Below are 22,027 nucleotides of genomic sequence, written 5' to 3' on the forward strand. Positions count from 1 at the left end.
CATTTATTGACATAAAACTTGCCTGTGGGCTAAAGTTTTAATTCTATTAAATTTAATTAAACACTTATGATAGTATTTTATCTCAATTACTAAATAGTCAGAAGAATCTAGTGACATAAAACTTGCCTGTGGGCTAAAGTTCTACTCAATTAAATCCAACTAAAATTTTATGATGAAACAATTAGCAAATGAGTTGAAGAATCAAGTGACATAAAACTTGCCTGTGGGCTAAAGTTTTAATTCAATTAGATTCATTACAACCATAAAATTATCAAATGGGTTGAAGAATCAAGTGACATAAAACTTGCCTGTGGGCTGAAGTTTTAATTCAATTAGATTCATTACAACCATTATGACAAAAAAACTTAAGAGATCATGTTCCTTATCTTAATCCCTGTGGGAAAATTAAGATATATGACCGAAAGTTTACATCATAAAATTAAGCTTCATGATAGAGGTGAATCTTTATTCCTATCAACACTGATAAACCTACTAAACTACATTCCGATACATAATTGCCTGTGGGCTAAATTATGATCATAGTTCAGTATTTCATCCTAATTAATCATACAAATATAACGAAATTGCCTGTGGGCTAAATCCCATCATATTACATACAATTAATCACAATTGATATGTCTAAAACTTTATGTGACCCTAACATCTCAATATATAATTTTAACTGATTAAGGATGTTGTGGCTACTCCCCAACTAATTAAAATTATAAGATCACTAGACATTTATCATTGCCATCTTTATGTGATTTGAACTTTAGACAATTTTTAGTAAATTAAAGATGCTGTGGCTACTCTTTAATTAATCTAGAAATTGCAATCACTTGGCAAAAAGGGAAATTAAAGCCTAACAAACGAATTAAACCAACACACGATAGACAATTATTAGGTATACTCCCAGGAAAGTTGGTCGAGACGAAGCTCGGTTAAATACCAACTCCTTAGACAGAGTAGCGTGGCAAGGGGACTAGTAGCAACAAGGCTTTTAAGCCAGGGCCATAGAACTAGTATTCCTCCCCAAGAAACTTCCCTAAGTCATGTGTTCTCATGTTTGAAGTAAAATCGTTTGGGAGATCTATACAATTGTAGATTCACTTATGGATAAGGCTTTAAATTGATGAACTAAATTAACGGACTAAATGTGTTTAAATTCAGTCTCTACCGTAGTTAATTTTATGCATAAAGTTCAACTTAATAAGGAACTAAATCCATTCTCAAACTATGCTTTCTAAAGGCATAATAAATCGCATAATCTAAAATAAAATATTATGCTTAGAACAGATATGCATAAAATTAAATAATAAACTCAAATATTCCAAATAAATTGCATAACTGAAAACAATTTTAATATGAGCAATAACCTCAAGTATAGAATTAATATTCAAAACAAGTATGACTTCTAACCAAAAGAAATCCAAAATTTTAATAATAATATAATAGATGTATACTTTGAAAGGTTAAAAACTATAAGCCCACGTGAAAAGGTTTTAATTGCATAAAATCAACTTTGTGAGAAACAGCCTAAATTCACAAATATCAAGCCATAGTATATGTTTTATTCGTAAATAAAATCTCACAAATCTCAACTGCATAATTAAACTTAATATTATGCACTTAATGTGATTAAAAGCATAAAACAATTTAAAGAGTATGAAAAACACCAAATGTGTATTCAATTATTCATACTTAACTAAATGTGGACACTAACATCTAAAAAAAACATAATTCAAATACTAAATAAATTATGGGATTGATGTATAATAATGCCTCAAAAAACATGTTTTTCCAAAATTCTGAATTAATTAAAAAATCACTCTCCAAAACTCAATTAATAATATTATTAACGGCAGAAAATCGCAAATAAACCAAAAAAGCAATAAATAGCCATAATAATAGTATTATGTTAATTTGGAGACTAAATATGAAAAAACAATAGTTAAAAATGTTAAACTTTAAAAACATTTTCGGATATAACTTTAAAATGTAATAAAACTTAAGTCCAAAAATAAATGTCACATAAATCAATTTGGAAACAATGCATGACTTAATACCATAAAAATAATGTTGTCATTAATTAAAATATTAATAGTAATAAGGAGCATTATAATCACTATGAACATTTTAATAATGACAAACATGGTAATACACATCTTAATGTTTTCATATTCTTAAGGATAAAATGTGACTAGCTCAAAATGGTTAACAGCTATAACAGTAGTTACCAATAATAATAAACTGTAATTAATGATTTGCGTACCTTAATGATGCAAACTGAATCTATCGATAGCACTAACAGCGATAGCGAAGAAAGCCTCCAAAATCTCCCATCTTCACGGAGAGTTTAGTTGGATCGCCCAATGGTACGTAACAATTTAATGGTAACACTTAATTACCATTATTAATAATAATGAAAAATGAAGTGACATGAGTAATCTTACCAATATACCAAATATAGTAGATTACCATGAATGAATAATTATTATGAAAGATAATAAATGAGATTAGCCCCTAAACTTAATAACATTAATTAATAATGTAAATTAATAATAATTACAATAAATGTAAAAATGTAATTAAGGGATGCCAAATACTAATCTCAATTTACCAAATAATAATTAACCATGACTATAATGAGTCATAAGGAAACTGAAATTAAGGTATAACCAAATTACCATTCGAAAGGCAATATATCAACTATGTACATTGCTTGCCACGAAAAATACTTAAGATTATCGTTAAGACCCTGAAAACTATTAATAGATTAAAATATAATCAACTTAAATAATAGTTATAATTCTTAATGGCCAAAACAATAATTATAATTTTTAATGACTTCAAATGGTAATTGTAATCCTTAAACCTTAATGACCCAAGTTAATTATAACATGAATGATAAATGTTCTAATATGGAAATAGATCCAAACATTATATTATCACCAACAATAAATACCGTTAACAAAATACGGTAGTTAGTAATAATTGAAACTAAATAAACATGTTATAATCAAAAATAAAACGAATGTGCTACAATTATTATTAAAATATCAATCAAATAATAGTAGGATCCATACTGACCAAGATAGGTCCTAAATAGCTTGTTCAAAATAGGTTTTAAAGTCCCAAGTGAAAATTAGGACTAAAATATGCTCAAAATTAAATGAGAAACCAACAAACTAACTTAATAGGCTATATTGTCCAAAATTAGCCTAAGGATCCAAAATTGAATGATATTTAATATAAAATCTATGAGTTAATAATATGCTATATCCAACTTTAATAAATGCTTTTCTAAATGTACAATTATAATAAAATAATTTAAAAAACATACAAAGCATGTTTGGATTTTGCAAATTAATATATTATTATATTAACTCATAAATACTAAATAAATTACAATAATTCAAGCAATTTTAATATGCACATCAATATTAAATTAAAATTCAAGTAGCAAATTTAATAATTAATATTTGCTCAATATTGAATAATAATTTAATTGTGAATTTAATGCCAAAATTAAAAGAAAACTAAAGGGAATTAATACAACTCTCAATATTAAATTAAAATTCAAATAGAAAATCAAAACTTCATATTTGCCCAAAAATGAATAATAATTTAATTGTAACATGAATTACTGTAATTGAACTAATAGCGGCAACAATTCAATCATAAATAATGTCACAATTAATCTCAATTTGAAATTTTTAAAGCCAAAATTTAAAGAATAACTAAAGGGCATTATTATTTCAAAATTAAACAATTACTAATATTTACCATTGGCCTAAACAATTCACAATATTAATATGGTAATATTAAATCCTAATATAATTACCATTTATCAAAATTAATATGTAATTCTTAAATGAGGCAAATATTAATATGGTAAATAAAAGAAATTGCACTTTAAAAGGGAGATTTACCAGACATGCATCCGTCATCTTAAATTGATCGCCGGAAAATTAGCTGAAGGAGCGAAGAATCAGGGACGCCACTGGAGTCCGAAGTCGCCGTCACGGAGAGTGGCGACAGTCGCCGGGAACTCAGTCACATCGCAGCCTACCGCTCTAGTCTTCTTCATCGCGACGCCACAACCGGCTGACGATCGATAGCGCCTGGCGAGCCGTTCGCTTGTCGCCATCGTCGCACCTTCGTCACACAAAAAAAAAGCCAATTGTTCCTTTTCCATGGCGACGCCCAGCCGGAGACACAAGATCATCGCATGGCGTCTCCAACCTCATCCTAAAACACAATGGCGCAACGTCACGCCACATCTGCATTGCAACTAACGGCCGCCGTCCAATTGCCGTTTTCAGAAACCAGCGCCATATCGAAGGAGGCTCGCCGGAAGGGAAGACGGAGAGGATGAACGGTTCTTCCCCTTCTCCACTGCAGCCCGATGAAGAAGCAGCAGCAACTACTGGATAATCGATGACTGATTTCCAACGAACTCCTCTGTCACCAGGCTGCTCTACAAGTTGTTACCTTCAAGCCGTATTCCTCCGTCCAAAATTTGATTGCGGTGGATTCCAAAAAAAACGACAACAAAATGGCAACAACAATAAATTGAGATCAAAATACAATATTTCGAAGAACAACTTATACTAAAATTAATGTATATGATATTAATTTTTGGAGAAACAAAAAAGATTTTGTATTCAACAATACAAACAACCAGGCAGAGATTTTTAGGGATCTGATACCAAATATTAGATCATAAATTTAGACTAACTTGAACTGTAGTAAACGAGTAACCTGTCTCGTTGCAGCGGAAGCTTTAAGATCGCCTGAATATCCCCAGCCATAGTTGTTGGTATTGTCTCTGGAATGGTAAACCTGCAGAATGGACATTAGTGTTTTGTCTACCACTTCTCTCCCGAATACTCGATGGTGCTTGTATTCAGAACACGGGAGCTGTGGGAGGACTGTTTTGCTTAGAAGCCTACATGCCATCAACGTAGGCAGATATTCAGTTAAAGCTTAACTGAATATCCTGAGTTGCCTAACAGATTAAGCCACTAACTGACTTAATCTTCCACTTGCACCACAACCACCCAATAATACAATATATTATAATATATTGTATTTAGGGAAAATACTTACAAGTCTTGGTAAAATTAAGTTCAATCCATTCTTCATTTTTTTAACATAATATGTATCATACAAAAATTATACAAAATGGGAAACGAGGGGTCATTGGGAGACCTTAACTGATCAAAGATAATAAAGACCACTTGTGGGCAAAGTATACATGCAAGGGGTGGAACTTGGAGACTGAAAGAACGACTCATAATTGACCTCCTCTAGCAGCTCTTGGGCAGGAATTTGAGAGCTTAGGATTAGTCTAACTTAAGTTGAGAAACTTAATGTACAAAATAAACTAAAAATTTACACAAAATTTAACATTTTTGTTTAATTAATATTTCAATTTTTGTTTAAAATTGTATAAATTAGAAAATTTTATTATATTTAAAAAAAAAAAAAAAAACTAAATGTTAAAACTTCAAATGCGAAAAAAAAAAACAATTAATCGAAGGTTCATGAACCAAAATCGTCGATTCATGAACTGTAATTGTCAATTTATGAACCACACAAAAGAACCATATATTAACGATTAATGTTAAATTTATGTTATTATTTATTTATAACCCATGAATCATCAATTCAAAATGGAAATGGAACCGAATCAAATCGTGATCACCTTTTTCTACCTAAAGTGCTACTCATTAAGTATTTGACTCACAGAGATAGCAAACACGGACTAAAGTAAAACGTTACACCTTAATTAGTACTCCATAATGAATTTGTATAATCTATACTATTAATAAAAGTAAAATCCCCTCTCGCTAGTTTTCGCGAGCGGTTTTCTTCTCCGTGTGTGAGCCTTTTTGTGTGTTTGTGGTGTTTTCCGATGGATTCTGACGGTGCTCTACAATCGCTGGCAACTTTAACGCTGGCTGATCTTGAGGATGACGATGAAACTCAACAGCTTGGAAATGTTCCTATTAGATCGCCGGTTGGGGAGGAGGAGTTCTATGCCGTGGGTCGTCTACTCACAAACAAATCCACTAAGTTTGCCTTTTTAAGGATACCATCCATGGCGTCTGTATGGCAACCTGCGCTGGGTATGAACATCAAGGAGTTGCAGTCGCGAAGGTTTCTTTTCCGTTTCTATCACGAGAGTGATATCTCTCGCTGATGGAGAATGTCAAATACACTAGGCCGAAGATGGAACAAGGCTGAGCTGAGGAAGGATTAACAGAAATAACCGCCAAGGGTTTTTTTGTCTTTCCGCTCCTTTTCATTCTGTTATAACTGCCTCCTCCTTCTCTTATAAAAGGAGTGATGCTTCTTCTCTTTTCCGGTGTAACATAAACATATATTCACAGCTCATCTTCTCCTTTCTATGAACTCAATGCTTAACCACACACTTCTCAACCCTATCTCCTGATTTCGACATGGTATCAGAGCGGCCTCATAGCTACGCCGCCGCTGTAATCATGGATCGAGATGCAAATCCAGCAAATCCTACTGGAAACGCAGCAGGGAGTTCAACTCCGATCAGTCAAGCTCCAGTGAACCAAAGCTCGGTGCACAGAGTAGACGAGCTTGATGATCCAATGTATCTCCATGCGACTAAAAATCCTAACACGATTCTAGTTTCCCCTCCCCTATCTGAACAGAACTATGCGACTTGGAGTAGGTCTATGAAGATTGCTTTGAGCGTGAAGAACAAGTTCGGTTTTGTAGATGGATCGATTGTTTGTCCAGCTCACATGGATCCGAAGTATAGCACTTGGAAAAGATGTAATGACATCGTGTGTGCGTGGATCCTTCGATCCCTCAATCCGTCCATTGCTGAAAGCATGTTGTATTTCGAAATAGCAGAAGAGATTTGGAATGCCTTGAAGAAGAGGTACAGCCAAGCAGATCCTCACAAAATTGCTGAGATCCAGAATGAAATCTACAAGAATGTGCAAGGTAACTCTTCAGTTAATGAGTACTTTACAAAATGTAATGCACTTTGGGAACAATTGAGAGCTGTGAGACCTCTGCCTGACTGTGAGTGCTTACCTAGATGCAAATGTACTATTATCAACAAAATTAAGAAGGACAGGGAAGATGATCAAGTGATCAGATTCCTAGAAGGCCTAAGTGATGAGTTTGAGGCTATAAAAGCAGGTGTTCTAGTGATGGAACCTCTTCCAAGTATGGAAAAGGTCCTTAATATGGCTCTGAAATTAGAAAGGAAGATCAACAGTTCAGGTAGCTATAAAACCTCAGAGATTGTCCAATCTAATGCCATTCAGAATCAGACAACAGATGAGCAAAATGTTGTGGCTATGGTTAATGGAAATAATAAGAAGAAGTTCAATAGTTTTGGAGGAAAAAGTGTGGCAAAGTGTACCTACTGTGGAATGAATGGGCATACTGTGGATAAGTGCTTTAAAAAGCATGGATACCCACCTGGATGGATACCTGGTTTTAAATCAAGAGGTAAGCTAAGTCATGATAACCAGAACAATCAGAACTTCTCTGTCAACCAAGTCAGTGATATTGGGATGACACCTGATCAGTTTCAGAAGTTGGTCTCCTTTTTACAAGGGCAAACTCAAGGAGTTCAAGTCAATCCAGCTTCTACCAGTGCAGCTATCACAGTGAACAAGGCTGCAATGAAGCCAAATTTCAACACCATACCTAATAACTCTGAGGAAGGCAAGTCTATTCATAAATCCCATATTAATGCTGTTTTGAACTGTTTAGATATATGGATCTTGGATTCAGGAGCAACTGATCACATCACATGCTCTCTGGAATATTTTGAGAGCTGCCATAAAACTCTTGACATATTTGTCAAGTTACCAAATGGAGAAGATGTACAGGTTTCACATGTGGGGGAAGTCAAGTTGTCTCCTAACTTGATGCTGAAAAATGTTCTCTACATTCCCTCTTTTACTTTCAACATAATTTCTGCCACCAAGTTGACAAAACAAAATGAATGCACTCTTGTCATGAATGCTAACACTTGTGATATCCAGGGAATACATGGGATAATGGATGGTTTTGCTAGGACCAGGGGAGGACTTTACTTGCTTGAACATCCTCCTGCCAAGATAAAACAGCATGGTAGCTCTGGAAAACAATGTAATAGTCTTACTTTGCAAATGTGGCATAATAGGTTGGGACACTACCCCATTAATAAGATTCAGAACCTCAGTGGTATTGAATTTGTGCAATCTCATAAATACACTGATTTTGTCTGTGATATATGTCATCTTGCCAAACAAAAGAGGTCAGTTTTTCCTGTTAGCAATACAAGAGCTGAAAGATGTTTTGATCTTATTCATTTAGATGTATGGGGCCCTTTTGCTGCTGCATCTTTCAACAAAGAGCATTATTTCTTAACCATTGTTGATGATCATAGTAGATTCACTTGGATACACTTGATGAAAAACAAGTCAGAGGTTAAAAGCCTATTCCAGAATTTCTGCTCTTATGTTGATACTCAATTTTCAGCTAAGGTCAAAATAGTAAGATCTGATAATGGGACTGAATTTTCCATGGATTCCTTCTTTAATGAGAAAGGAATAGTACACCAAAAATCATGTGTGTATACACCACAGCAAAATGGCACTGCAGAAAGAAAACACCAACACATTTTGAATGTTGCAAGAGCCCTCAAGTTTCAGTCAGGTGTTCCCTTAGTTTTTTGGGGACATTGTGTTCTTCATGCATCTTACCTGATTAACAGATTTCCCACACAAGTGAATGAAGGAAAAACTCCCTATGAACTTCTATATAATAAAGCTGTGGATTACAGTCTTTTAAGGAGTTTTGGCTGCTTGTGTTTTGGTAGCACCATTCCCCAAGGAAGGCATAAGATGATGCCAAGGGCAAGGAAATGTATATTTCTGGGATTTCCAGCTAATGTAAAAGGCTATGTTCTATATGATATTGCTAACAAAAGTACATTCATTTCCAGGGATGTTGTTTTTTATGAGAAAGTATATCCTTTCAAGGATGGGACATCAGACAGCCTCCATAATCAAGGGATAGATCTAGTCTTACCATTGATCCCTGTTGATGCAGATGTTGATATACATAGCCCCCATCTCACATCTACAACAGATGTGGAGGAAGATTTCATGGATGCAGAAGAGCTACAACATACTGGATCCAGAACTAGTCATGAGCCATCCAATGCAGACAGGCCCACAATAGATTCAGTTGATGATTTTGGGGATGAAATAGATGTATATCCTCAAAGGGAAATCCTTAATCAGCCTGAGCCTAGTAGATCAGAAAGAGTAAGGAGCATCCCCACAAGGCTTCAGGACTACTACTGTCAGTCTCTGACCCAAACTAGCTCACAAAAGAGAACCTCTCCACACACTCTAAACAATGTCATCTCATTTGATGACTTACCTCTAAGCCACAGATTATGTGCATCATCCATCCTAAATGCCCATGAACCACATTCTTACAATGAAGCTGTTAAAGATGAGTCATGGAAGAAAGCTATGCAGACTGAGATAGAGGCCTTAGTTGCCAATAAAACCTGGATATTGACAGATTTACCTGCTGGAAAAATTCCCATTGGATGCAAGTGGGTTTTTAAGATAAAGCATAAAGCAGATGGTTCAATAGAAAGGTATAAAGCCAGACTTGTGGCCAAGGGATACACTCAACAAATGGGGATATACTACACTGAGACTTTCTCGCCTGTTGCAAGAATGACCACAATTAGATCCTTCCTAGCTGTAGCCATTGCAAGAGGATGGGATGTTCAACAATTGGATATAAACAATGCTTTTCTTCATGGTGATCTAGATGAAGAAGTATATATGGTGTTGCCTCCTGGTTTTCACAGTGACAAACCAAGGCAAGTATGCAAGCTGCTAAGGTCATTATATGGGTTGAAGCAGGCCAGTAGACAGTGGAATGCAAAGTTGACTAAGGCTTTGGTTGACAATGGTTATTCTCAGCCCACTTCTGACCCTTCATTATTCACAAAATCCTCAGGTAGATCTTACACTACTCTCCTCATTTATGTTGATGACATTTTGGTAGTTGGGAATGACCCTTCTCAGATCAATGCTCTAAAACGATTCTTGGATACATCCTTCAAAATCAAGGACCTTGGCTGCCTGAACTATTTCTTGGGCATTGAGGCTTGCAGAACTGCTAATGGAGTCAGTTTGTTTCAAATGAAGTATACTCTGGACATTTTAAGGGAGAATGGGTTCCTGGATGCTAAACCAGCAAGGAGTCCAGCCACCACAGGAGTTAAGCTCACTAGCACAGAGGGTGATCCTCTTGATAGCCCTGAGATTTACAGAAGGTTGATTGGTAAACTTCTGTATTTAACTAATACCAGGCCAGACATTTCCCATTCTGTTCAGCAACTCAGTCAATTTGTTGATAAGCCTACTTCCACTCACCTCACTGCTGCACACAGGGTACTTAGATATCTAAAGGGATCACCAGGAAAGGGCTTATACTATCAGAAAGAATCCAAGCTAAGACTGCTAGGCTTCTCAGACTCTGATTGGGCAAATTGTCCAGAGTCTAGGAAATCCATCACTGGCTATTGTATTTACCTTGGCAGCAACCTAATCTCATGGAAGACTAAAAAGCAGGCCACTGTCTCAAGGTCCTCTTCAGAGGCTGAATATAGAGCCTTGGCATCAACAGTTTGTGAGATTCAATGGCTCCACTATCTCCTGGCAAACTTGCAGGTTACTTTTGATGTTCCCACAGCTTTGTTTTGTGACAATCATTCAGCAGTGGCTATTGGGGAAAATCATGTCTTTCATGAACGAACAAAGCACATAGAGATCGATTGTCATATTGTTAAACAAAAGGTTAATGAGGGGTTGATCAAACTGCTACCTATTCCCTCTCACAAGCAACTAGCTGATGGTTTTACAAAGACTCTGCCAGCTCCAGTTTTTCATGCTTTTCAACTTAAGCTTGGTCTTCGTGATGTCCACACTCCAAGCTTACGGGGGGGTGATGGAGAATGTCAAATACACTAGGCCGAAGATGGAACAAGGCTGAGCTGAGGAAGGATTAACAGAAATAACTGCCAAGGGTTTTTTTGTCTTTTCGCTCCTTTTCATTCTGTTATAACTGCCTCCTCCTTCTCTTATAAAAGGAGTGATGCTTCTTCTCTTTTCGGGTGTAACATAAACATATATTCACAGCTCATCTTCTCCTTTCTATGAACTCAATGCTTAACCACACACTTCTCAACCCTATCTCCTGATTTCGACAATCGCGTTATTGAAGATGGTCCCTGGTCCTATGAGAAAAATCTGTTGATTCTAAAATGTATAAGTGCGGATGAAGATCCTGAGTTGGTTCCCCTTGATAGTGATGATTTCTGGATCCAAGTTCATGGACTACCGAATGGACTCCGTTCTGAGGCAGTGCTTCAAGCTATTGGTGGTTTCATCGGTAGTGTCACTAAAATAGCTGAACGTAACTTCGATGGGGCACTGCGAGTGTTTTTCCGAGTTAGAGTTGCGATTGATGTTCTGAAACCCCTTAAAAAGGATATGAAGCTGAGGAAAGATAATGGTGAATGGGTGCATGTTGAGTTTCGGTATGAACGACTACCGACCTTCTGTTTTATCTACGGATTGATTGGCCATGGCGATAGATTCTGCCACAAGTTGGCGCAGGGATGGGATAAGAATGCTGTCAAACCTTTCTGTCCAAAACTTCGTGCCGGCGGACGTCGGAACACACCCATTGTCGCCTTGTCGGAATGAAATGGATTGCACTGGAAACGGTAGCAGGGCGTAGCACGTGGGTAGCACCGGGAAGGAAAGTGGAGAATGATATGAAAGGAAAGAATCCCCATATTCCTCCAGCTGATTCTCCTACCATACGGGTTAATGCAAATTTCGTGGAGACCTCAAGTGGTAAGACTTCAGCTAATATGGTAATTCAAGATACGGATAATTGCATTGTTGCTTGTATGGTCACGAGTGACGTTGATGATGGAATTACCATATTGGACCGGAAACGACGGCGTACGAGTGATTCAGGGGATCAAAGTTCAGGTTTGACTTCTCATTCCATGGAAATTGAATCTATTGGGTCAAAAAACTTGCTTTTCGCAGGAACTGGTGTGGCCCAATCCCGCCCAACCCAATGAGTTCCCTATTTTGGAACTGTCGTGGGCTTGGCAACCCACGCACAGTTCGTGAAATCATGGCCTTAGAATCAAAGGTCAAGGCTATGTTCAATTTGTTAATGGAAGCTAAAGTTAGACAGGAACATGCTGAACGTCTAAGAATGAAGTTATGTTTTGAGGGTTTATTTTTTGTGGATGGTGGTGGAGTTGGAGGAGGTTTGGAGCTCATATGGAGGGATAATGGTGTTGCTAGTCTGATAAGCTACTAGAAGAACCATATTGATGTCCAGGTAAGGCTACCTGGCAGCGTCCCCTAGAGATTGACATGTTTCTACGGGTTCTCGGAGAGGAGCCGCAGACAACAATCCTGGGATCTTCTTCGGCCTCTTAAATCAAAATATGACCTTCCTTGGCTAGTAGCTGGGGATTTGATGCAGGACAAGGGAAACCAAAAGGACAGGAAGAACATAAACAATATAACTCAGACTCAAAGACTTTCAATAATATTCAAACTTGAACATTTCAATACAAAAGTTTGTTTAAATAGACAATTAAGAAAACTGAAGAGTTGCAAATATTTAAAACATGCATGCGAACTATAAAATAAACATAATGAGAATAATAACATTTAAAGCTAATTCAAATTTTCCATAAAAAGTGGCCACCAAACTCCCTGTCTCTTAGACATCATGCATGTGGCAATTTCTCTATTATTTCCTCAATTCCTGTTCCGCATCATTCTCTCTTGGTTGCAAAAGACTCGTACCGAGTCGTCAAAATATAGGAGTAATATGAAAATATAGCAGAGTACCTTCAAATTTCTTTTTTCACTATGAAAAAACATAACTAATTGTTTTTTTCGTACCTTAAAATAACCATATCTCTTAGGATTCAATACGTGAGATATTCTTGCAGGCGCACACTTCTTTCTTAAAAAGAGCATAACCTCCCTGCTAATTGTAAAAACTTGTTTGCAATGAAATGCCCGGGTCCTATGTTTTCCGCCAGTAGATGTTAACTTGTCTTTGATTTCTCTTTGTATCATGACATTTTCTGAAGCTTCAATCTTCAAATCTCTAGAATTTTCTTGATGCCAATAACCATTAGCAGACATGAGTTGTTTTGGGTACACAGTAGCACCAATGACCTCCCACCTTACAATGTCTTCATTGTTGGAAAAATAGCATTAAAATGACATTTTGAGTGATTATTTTGTGGTACAAATATATGTGGGATCCACTTCCGATTTGGGTCGGGTCAATGTGGATTCGGGTTCTTCATAGTGAGACGAAGAATTTGATATAATGTACGCTCAAAATGGGTAATAGGTGAATGAGAAATTGATTCTCAAAGTGAACCTATTTGAGAGAAGTCAAAATTTAAGCTTAATGATTAGCATTAGATTCGTGCTATTTATGTTTCGTTGTAGCACTTTCCTGTTATGCCAATCAGGCATGCTAGTATTTAAATTGTTAAACCACTATGCATGTGCTGGCAGCACATCTCGTGCAGCTTAAATTTGATAAGCTTGAGAAAGCTTAAATTGGGAATTAAAGCACAAATTTGTGCTTATGAGCACTGATTTGTGTTTGGAGATTTGGGCTCCTTTCATGTGAGCTCCTTTCGTGCAGCACGAGTTTGTGCTTTTATGCATTGATTCGTGCTGCACCATTTCGGTGCTTGCGGACTACTCGGGTGTGGTTTTCGGTCCCAATGTGTTCAACCTTCGGGTTTGTACGGACTTCTCGGTTACTAAGATATTTTGAAACGAGTCGTTATGGTCGGTACGAACTAATCAGATATTAAGTTCGTGACCGTTAATATTATTTTGATAATAAGTACGACCGTTCAAACGTTATAATTAAATTATTAAATTGAATTTATGTTGGTTAATGTGTCATGATGATGCTATTTAGTACCAATCTCCTATATAAACATGTTGTGGGAGAAACCTTTTGAATAAAAGTGATAGTGAGAAAGTGAGAAACAACACAAGAACACACACAAAGAAATTCTACTTTTCTTCTCAAAACTTTGCTCCTACTCCATTCTTGAAGCTGGGTTTTGCCCGTGCTCTTGTTCGCCGAGTTCGTTCATTTGGGTGCTCAAAATTCGAACCGTTGTACGTTTTATCCTGGGAAGCCTAGGCCACAACGCTCCTAGCACTCTTGGGAGGTGGCAAATAAGGTTTTAAAGAAAAAGGCACTTCGCCGAACTCGTACTAATCTTTCTTCCTCTCCTTCTTTCTTGTTTTGGATTATGCTCTAAGCAAAAATCCTTTCTTCTTTCTTGTTGGATTGGAGTTATAATCTGAAGATTATATGTGCCGTTTTGGTTGATATATATTGGTATATATATATATATATATATATATATATATATATATATATATATATATATATATATATATATATATATATATATATATTCGTGTGTATATATAAATATTATTTTTTGGGATATTAAATCGATTTTTGGTTCATTATCACAAACAATGTTAAAACCTTATTTTATTTTGATAATGAACAAGTCGATGGATTCCAAAAGTGTTGGATCCGTGAATGTTGTTCGTGGTGCACATTCTAATGGTAGGAACGGCAACGATGTTGCACATTCTGAGATGCCAGTTGATGGCAGCAATGTTGGAAATAATGTTTCCATGGGAATTGCTAAATCACACGATAGTGCTCCGGAGAACTTTGGTTCACGATCCGGTAGACCAGTGGCTAATGGCACACAAGTTGTACCTATTGTGATGCCTAATGGATCGGCTAAAAGCCACGAAGGATCCAGTGTTTATGTGACCACTACATGGTCTGAGGATTATTGTAGTGTGACCAATGATTTCAACCGTAATCAAAGGAAAGGCAAGCGGAAGCTTAGCTTTCAAGAAGATTATGAGAAGAAGGAGAAATGCCACTACGAAGCGAACCGTCATCCTGGTGAGAAGGTTGAGGACAACTTCGCTATGTTTAAAACATGTGGATGGTTGGACGAGTGAGGTCACAACCGAGGTACCCCCGATGTGCGCTATGGACCACCCTTCGTGGAGTGGACGATTGAAAAATGGAACAAGGCACACGGGTTGAAGGATTACTACGAGATAGGAATAAGGAAATGTGTTTCCAATGTAATTTTCCTATTTATTTATTTTGAATAAATGTTGTAGTATCCTTGTGATACATTTTATTATTGAATAAAATGAATTGTTCCATTTGTGTGTATTGAACTTCGTATATTTTAAAATATTCTTGTGTGATATTTTTAATGTATAAAAGATTCAATATGGATGCCTAGTGCATCAAGTAGCATTGTGTGAAAAAAATGCTAGAATGGCTTAACGGCCAAAACGGAATGTAACAAGCGTGTTACATGTTTGAAATCTCGTAAAAGGACTTCGGTCCTGGTTCATGTAGAACGATAAGGATTTCAAGGATCAATTTGTCAAAAAATTGGGATAGCTATATAATCGTGAGCGTCACAGTTCAATCGTTGAATATTTTAAATAATATTATGAGTACGATTATATAAGCTTGATTCAACTAGTCGGAAATTTGATTGATTTGATATGGTTAATTGTGTTAAAATTAACTTGATCAAAATCTGAATTATACTAGTATGAAATATAATTTGAGACAAATAATGATTTGTTGGATAGTGCTTTTGGAGCAATAACAGAAAATTCGAAAGGTTCAATTAGCCTGTAGTGCTAATGATAGCACTTATTGCTAAGCTTGGTAATTAATCATGTAACACCCCCGATTTCCATACGAATTTAAACCTTAATCATGCAGATAAACTAACCATAAAAACATACACAGCGGAAGACTAAATATGAAATATATGGAAAATGTAGAGTGCTATGCCACGCCCACCCAACGGTGAACGCACAGGCGTAAACATCTGCAACATAATCTATATATCCAAAGACAAAGTCAACAACATTAAGTCTATAGTCTAATAAAGGCACGCAAGCCCAAACCATCACAAGGTCCAAGGGATCTATACTAACTGTCTCTAGACCGCGCTCTCGTATACTCAGCACCTGAAAGAAACACATAATATATGTGATGACGCCCGGTCAGCGAATGATCCTGGTAACCCACCAATACATGTGAAATATCATACATAGATAGGATATATGTACAAAGTCATTTGCGAAACGGGATATGATATATAAATTCAAATCCAAGAGTAGAAGTCAAACACAAGACTCTATGCACTCACAACAAAGACAAGGGAACACATCCCAAGACCACAAGAAGTACAACGACACACAAGAACGGCTCAAGGCGTAATCTACCATCACTTAGTAGACTATCACCCGACATGCACAACACAAGATAACAAGAGACACACATTGGCAACACATGCCTTCGCGACGTCACTCGTCACGGATTAGGAATTACACAACAATGGCAACACATGCCTTCGTGACATCACCCATCACGAATTGAGATGCCTTCCTTATGCCCGGTTCCAACCTTATGGCTACCCCCAACCTTATGTCTAGTTCCAACCATTACCTCCAGGACCCCTGTACAACCAAGTCCAACCTTTTCCCTCCTGGGACCGTCATCCCCCACCAACGACCACTAACAAGACCACTGATTCATAGTACACGAGGGTACCGATCACACACATGGCAACACATGCCTCCCAAGAAATACGTGAACCCATCACTCAGGTCACAAACTCCATAATCGCGTCATGGCCACCACGAGGACCACTACCGTACCTTGGTGACTAATGTCCCTTACCATTAATCGTGCAATCTAGGTACAGCCGCACACGCGACACCATCACAGGAATCAATCAACGGATCACAACGAAGATATGACACCATACTCAATCAAGGAATGGATCACAATCCAACAACAATGATGATTAACACAAGTCATCATCAACATTAGGAAAGGACAAACAACACACACGCTAGCATTTAAACACCGAACTAGCATGCTTATCAAACGGGTAAACCAAACATAGTTCCGAAGAACACACAAGACTCACCATGGTCCAACGAATCACAATGTTGAACACTTAGCACGATTCAAGACACCAAAACTTACATGGAATCCTACAATATAGTTCTAGACATATGAAACATCAAGAAGACACTCAAATAGTTCCAGAAAAAAAGAACATCGGGAAGTCAAAAGACCAAATACCGAGTCAAAAGAATCACGGGGAACAAATCCCCGCCAAGCCAACATATGTACCCCGCAGGTGGGCCCACGGGTAGACCCCCACCCGTGGTTCCGCCCGCGGGAACACACCTCTTCAACCCGCATTCCCCGCGGGTGGGGCGGCGGGTAGGCCACTGCCCGCCGTTCCGCCCGCGGGTACCATGTACTGTACAAAAATATCCCTTCAGGGATTTTCAACACCAAGCTCAAATTCAAGTCCAAAACATGCCAAATCTCACCAAATACAACCAAATGACTTGAGTCAAAGGAATAGCCAAGCAATGGCATACATGAACCCTAATAAAAAGCTCTAGATATGCATTTTTACAAGACAATGCATCAACACTTACATTTCATAGCAAAAGCACATATAGAATCCAAAAAATCATCATATAGGTAGACAAAATAGATTTTGTAGAGCATGGGTTACCTCTTGAAGACTTAACCTTCACTCAAATCACTCCACAAGCTCCTAACAAGGTTCCCTTTCCACACCCACTTCAAGAAGACACTAAAAGATCATAAAGATTTCACCTTTAGAAAAAGATACCTTAGAAAACGCTAAAAACACAAAAGGAGCATAGATCTTACCCTCCTAGATGCTCAAGAGTAGGAAAGATGGAATCTTGGAGACAAACTTGGAAGATCTTGGTAGCCTTAGATTTAGCTTGGAGAGAAAGCTAACTAGCTTTTTAGAGAGAAGGAAGAGCTTATGATTTTGGAGAGTGTTTGGGAAGAAATGAAATGTGTCTCTTAGGTTAGCTTGGAATACCATTACAAGGAAAATGTCTTCTTTACCCTTACTAAGATGAAAAGTGCAAGGGGACAATGGAACTATTTACAAAGCTTTAGGTACAACAATTGACTATGGGTTGACTAGTCAATTACTAGTCCCCGACTATTGAATTTTCAGGAATTTAAGAAATTAAATTACCAATTGAATTAGGATTAATTACTTAATTAATCCCTTATTTGTATTTGGATTACGGGATGTCACATCCTCTCCCCCTTCAAAGAAGCTTCGTCCCCGAAGCTTGGGCACAACGAATTAAAACAAACGGTGAAATAGAACGACAATGTGACAAGAGTGTCAAGAACGTCCTCTTTTGCTCAAAACTCAAAGGGTTCAAAGGATATCAGAAACAAACAAGAATTCATAGCATTGCAGGGGTTGAAAGAAATAGCCAACGGATATAATGAGCATATCAAACTCTAAACCAAACACAACCACCAACTTATAGCCAACACCCAAAATCTGAACAACTAGCTCAAAGCACAAGCCACAAAACTAACTACCCAACTCAACAAGCAAGCAAAAACGAACACATAAGGTAAACAACAAGCAACTAACGAGCGGTAGAAACAACTAGAAAGATAACAACAAGCTAAAGAAAGGTGAACGAGATAACCACGACACCACGCTAAAACGATTCGCTCTCAGATTCATCGGTGCTTTCCTCAGACTCCTTGTCATCACCTCCTCTTCGACTTGAGCTGGCCTCAATCTGATCTAACCTCTGGTGGACGACAACAAACTGCGACTTCATAAAAGCGAATCCTTCTTCAATCATCCGGTTCTGTTGACATAGCAAGGTGACCACACGTTCCTCGTGTGTCAAAGAGTCGTGCTCCCTTTTGGTTCAGACTTCTCTTCTCCTTTGGTTTTCTTCACTCTCCGAATCACTTTCCTCGGCCTCGGCAACTTCTTGTGCTTCCACTTCCTCTTCATGGCCTGCTTCCACAACGTCCTCTACATCACATCCCAAGCTCAGGACCGCAAGGTTCAACTTTCCAGCAGGAATCTCGAGCTCAATCGCCAACTCTACTCTTTCCTCGGGGGTCTTTCTAGCAACCTCTTCAAGAGTGATATAATCACCGTCGACTAACTGAAATAAGTTGCAACTTCGCAGATTGATGGTATCCAACACCATCTTTCTTACGGGCTTTGGTATACAACCATCGACGCTTACACCCTTCTTGACAAGAATCCAGCTCAGCACCATACCATACGGTAGACTCTTTCAGTTGTGATCACGGCAGAAGACCATATGTTGCAACATCATAGCCAGCAGATTGAACTTTACCATGTTCTTGAGACAAAAAGCAAAGGTGCATTCCAATTTTCCCAACAGCTAACTTTTGTTGTTATTGGGCAACAAACAATCAGACACAACCATAACCAAAATCCTTTGCTCGGCAGACAACCACTTCTTCTCCGGCCTTGAAGCTTGAGTGAAGCCACTCGTGCGACCCAACAAATAACTCAAATAGTCCCGGTACCCCGTGGTATCCGTACTAATCCACGAGTTACCACTGTACTGAGCAACTCCCGAAGCAGATAAACTCAGAAGCTGAGCTAGCCTCTTTTCAGACAAAACCACTTTCACACCCCTCACTTTAGAGGTGATTTCAAGCTTACCACCATCCTTTGTCACAACCATGTGACAGTAAAATTCCTTAACCAAACTTGGGTATGTCTCCGCCCTTATGGCGAGGAACCCATCTAACAACCCTTGGTATGTAAGCATATCCAACAAAGAACTAGAGAAAGATTCTGGGTCGAAAGCTTTACCTTCAAGAACGAGATAATGGGTATCCACACATTCTACCTTCCTTGCCAAACTTGATCTCCTATGCATGATTGAGAGATGACCCAAAGCTCAACAAAAAGGAACCCAAAGCTTTCCCTTCTTCTCTTTTTTTTTTGCTGCTCTCTCTCTCTCTCGCGACGGCCAGGCGACGGAGACTCCGGCAACCGACGGTAGTGGCGGCTTGGTTTTCGACGGCGACAGGAACCGGCGGGTGGCAGGTGGTGGCTATGGGTTGAGGGAGGGGGGGGGGGTGGTCTCGGCTGACTCACGGGTAGGGAGAGGGGAAGGAAAGAAAATTGGGATTTTAGGGATTTTGGGAGAAATTGGGAAAAGAAGATGATTTAATTTGGGAATTTGTGTAAAGTGGGAATTTATGGTTTAGATGGAATTAAAATTGGATAGGTTTTAAGAAATATAATTAGCTTAAGTGGTTAAAGGGTTTGGTTGGCAAATGATACACCCAAGTTTGAAACTCAAGATTTGCAAATAAAAGTCTACTTGTCTTTTAGGCTTCTCAATAAAGGATTTTATGGATTTTTCTATTCCAAATTCAAAGAATGCTTGGAGAAATTTAGGTGACTCACAAGAAGTAAAGGATGCAAATTATACATGTGCAAAGATGATGGAATTAGCTCAAGCATGACTCATATTAGGGGTAATCAACTACCTCTATGAAAGGTTTACACTTACAAGGATAACAAGACAACTCAAACAGACAACTAAGGAACAAGACAACACACGAAGGCAACAAAGGACAAGATGCGTTCTAAAGACAAGGGTAGGCTAGAAAAAGATTACCTGCTAGCTCCTCCTCCACTAAGCCCTCGGTCTCCGCCTGCGATCGCCCCATCACGAAAACTGTTCCTGATGGCCTGGCCCCGGCTGCTCCACGGCTCAAGCTACCTCCTGCTGCTCCTCCGGATCCTGGGGGTGGTGGCAACGCCCTTAGGTTAGCTTGCTGAGGGCACTCGGCGATCTTGTGACCCCTCTCTCGGCAACGAAAACATCGGAACGCTTGACCATGACAATCCTGACCCGCATGCACCTTCCCGCATCTGCGGCACACAAACGTTTTGACTTGATTTCCGTGCTCCACTCGATTTGATCCTTGGGTTGGAGATGATGCAGTCTTAGCTAGGAATCTTGGTCGCGGCTTCTTGTTGTTGGAAGAGTCTCCACTCTCGGTCCTCTTTCTTGCAAGCTCGAAGGACCCTCGCTGAAGCTGCTGAACACGATACAAATCCGCGGCACTCACATATGCATCCTTCAGAGAGCTCGGCCTACTCACGGTTAAGGCCTTTCATGCCTCGTAGTTCAAGCCAGCTACGAACTTCTCAACTTTGGCAAGCTCGGTAGGAACAAGCATCCGGGCGAAGCGTGCAAGCTCTAGAAACATCTTGTGGTACTCAACCACCGATGAAGATCCTTGCTGAAGGTGAATGAACTCCTCATACATCGCGGCTCGCACATGCGCCGGATAGAACCTCTCACGCATCCGATCCTTCAGGGCAGACCAATAGAAGTTAGGCTCCTCGAGGCAGGCTGGGCTCTCGTGCACCCACCATAAATCTGCCTCATGACTGAAGTAGAACGTCGCAAGCTCTACTCTCCTCTCCTCTGGGCACCCAACAACCGAAAAGATCTTATCAAACGTTCTCACCCGCTTTTCCAGGACAACGGGGTCTTCCTCACCGCGAATGTCGGAGGTCTATGGCCCGACACGAGACGCCCTATGTCCCTATGCCCGGCAGGCTGAGGAGGTGGCACGGGATGATTGTTGTTCAGCAACGCCTCACTAAGAGTCAGCATAGTCTGCGTCAACTGTTGTAGATTCTGGGCAAGCTGCTCATTCGTAGGGGTCTCCGGAGTAAGCGCGCGCTGACGGGGAGGCATCGCAAAGCTTCTACAACAACAACACGGTTACCAACAAAAGAACAAGCAAGCAAACAACTATAAACAACGCTCAGCTCATCGCGCATCCTAAGAATCCTAAGCCTAAACACTTAGATTCTTACGGTCACCTTAAGGTCTCAAACCACACTTAGCCACTTAGAAGACTAGACTCTATCATCCTAGGCTCAAACCTAGGCTCT

General features: G+C 38.7%; 1 long non-coding RNA gene across 1 annotated transcript; it reads right to left on the bottom strand.

Moving 5' to 3' along the window:
* Positions 1-12,714: 12,714 nt before the first annotated feature.
* LOC109166808 lies at positions 12,715-20,635 on the bottom strand. Its single transcript, XR_002051738.1, has 3 exons — positions 20,625-20,635; positions 19,766-19,769; positions 12,715-12,898 (listed from the first exon to the last, which is right to left on the bottom strand). It is a non-coding gene; the product is annotated as an uncharacterized LOC109166808 (long non-coding RNA).
* Between the last annotated feature and the right edge of the window lie 1,392 nt (positions 20,636-22,027).

The sequence above is a fragment of the Ipomoea nil genome, unplaced genomic scaffold (genome assembly GCF_001879475.1).
Source record: "Ipomoea nil cultivar Tokyo-kokei standard unplaced genomic scaffold, Asagao_1.1 scaffold3105, whole genome shotgun sequence".
Classification (NCBI taxonomy): Eukaryota; Viridiplantae; Streptophyta; class Magnoliopsida; order Solanales; family Convolvulaceae; genus Ipomoea; species Ipomoea nil.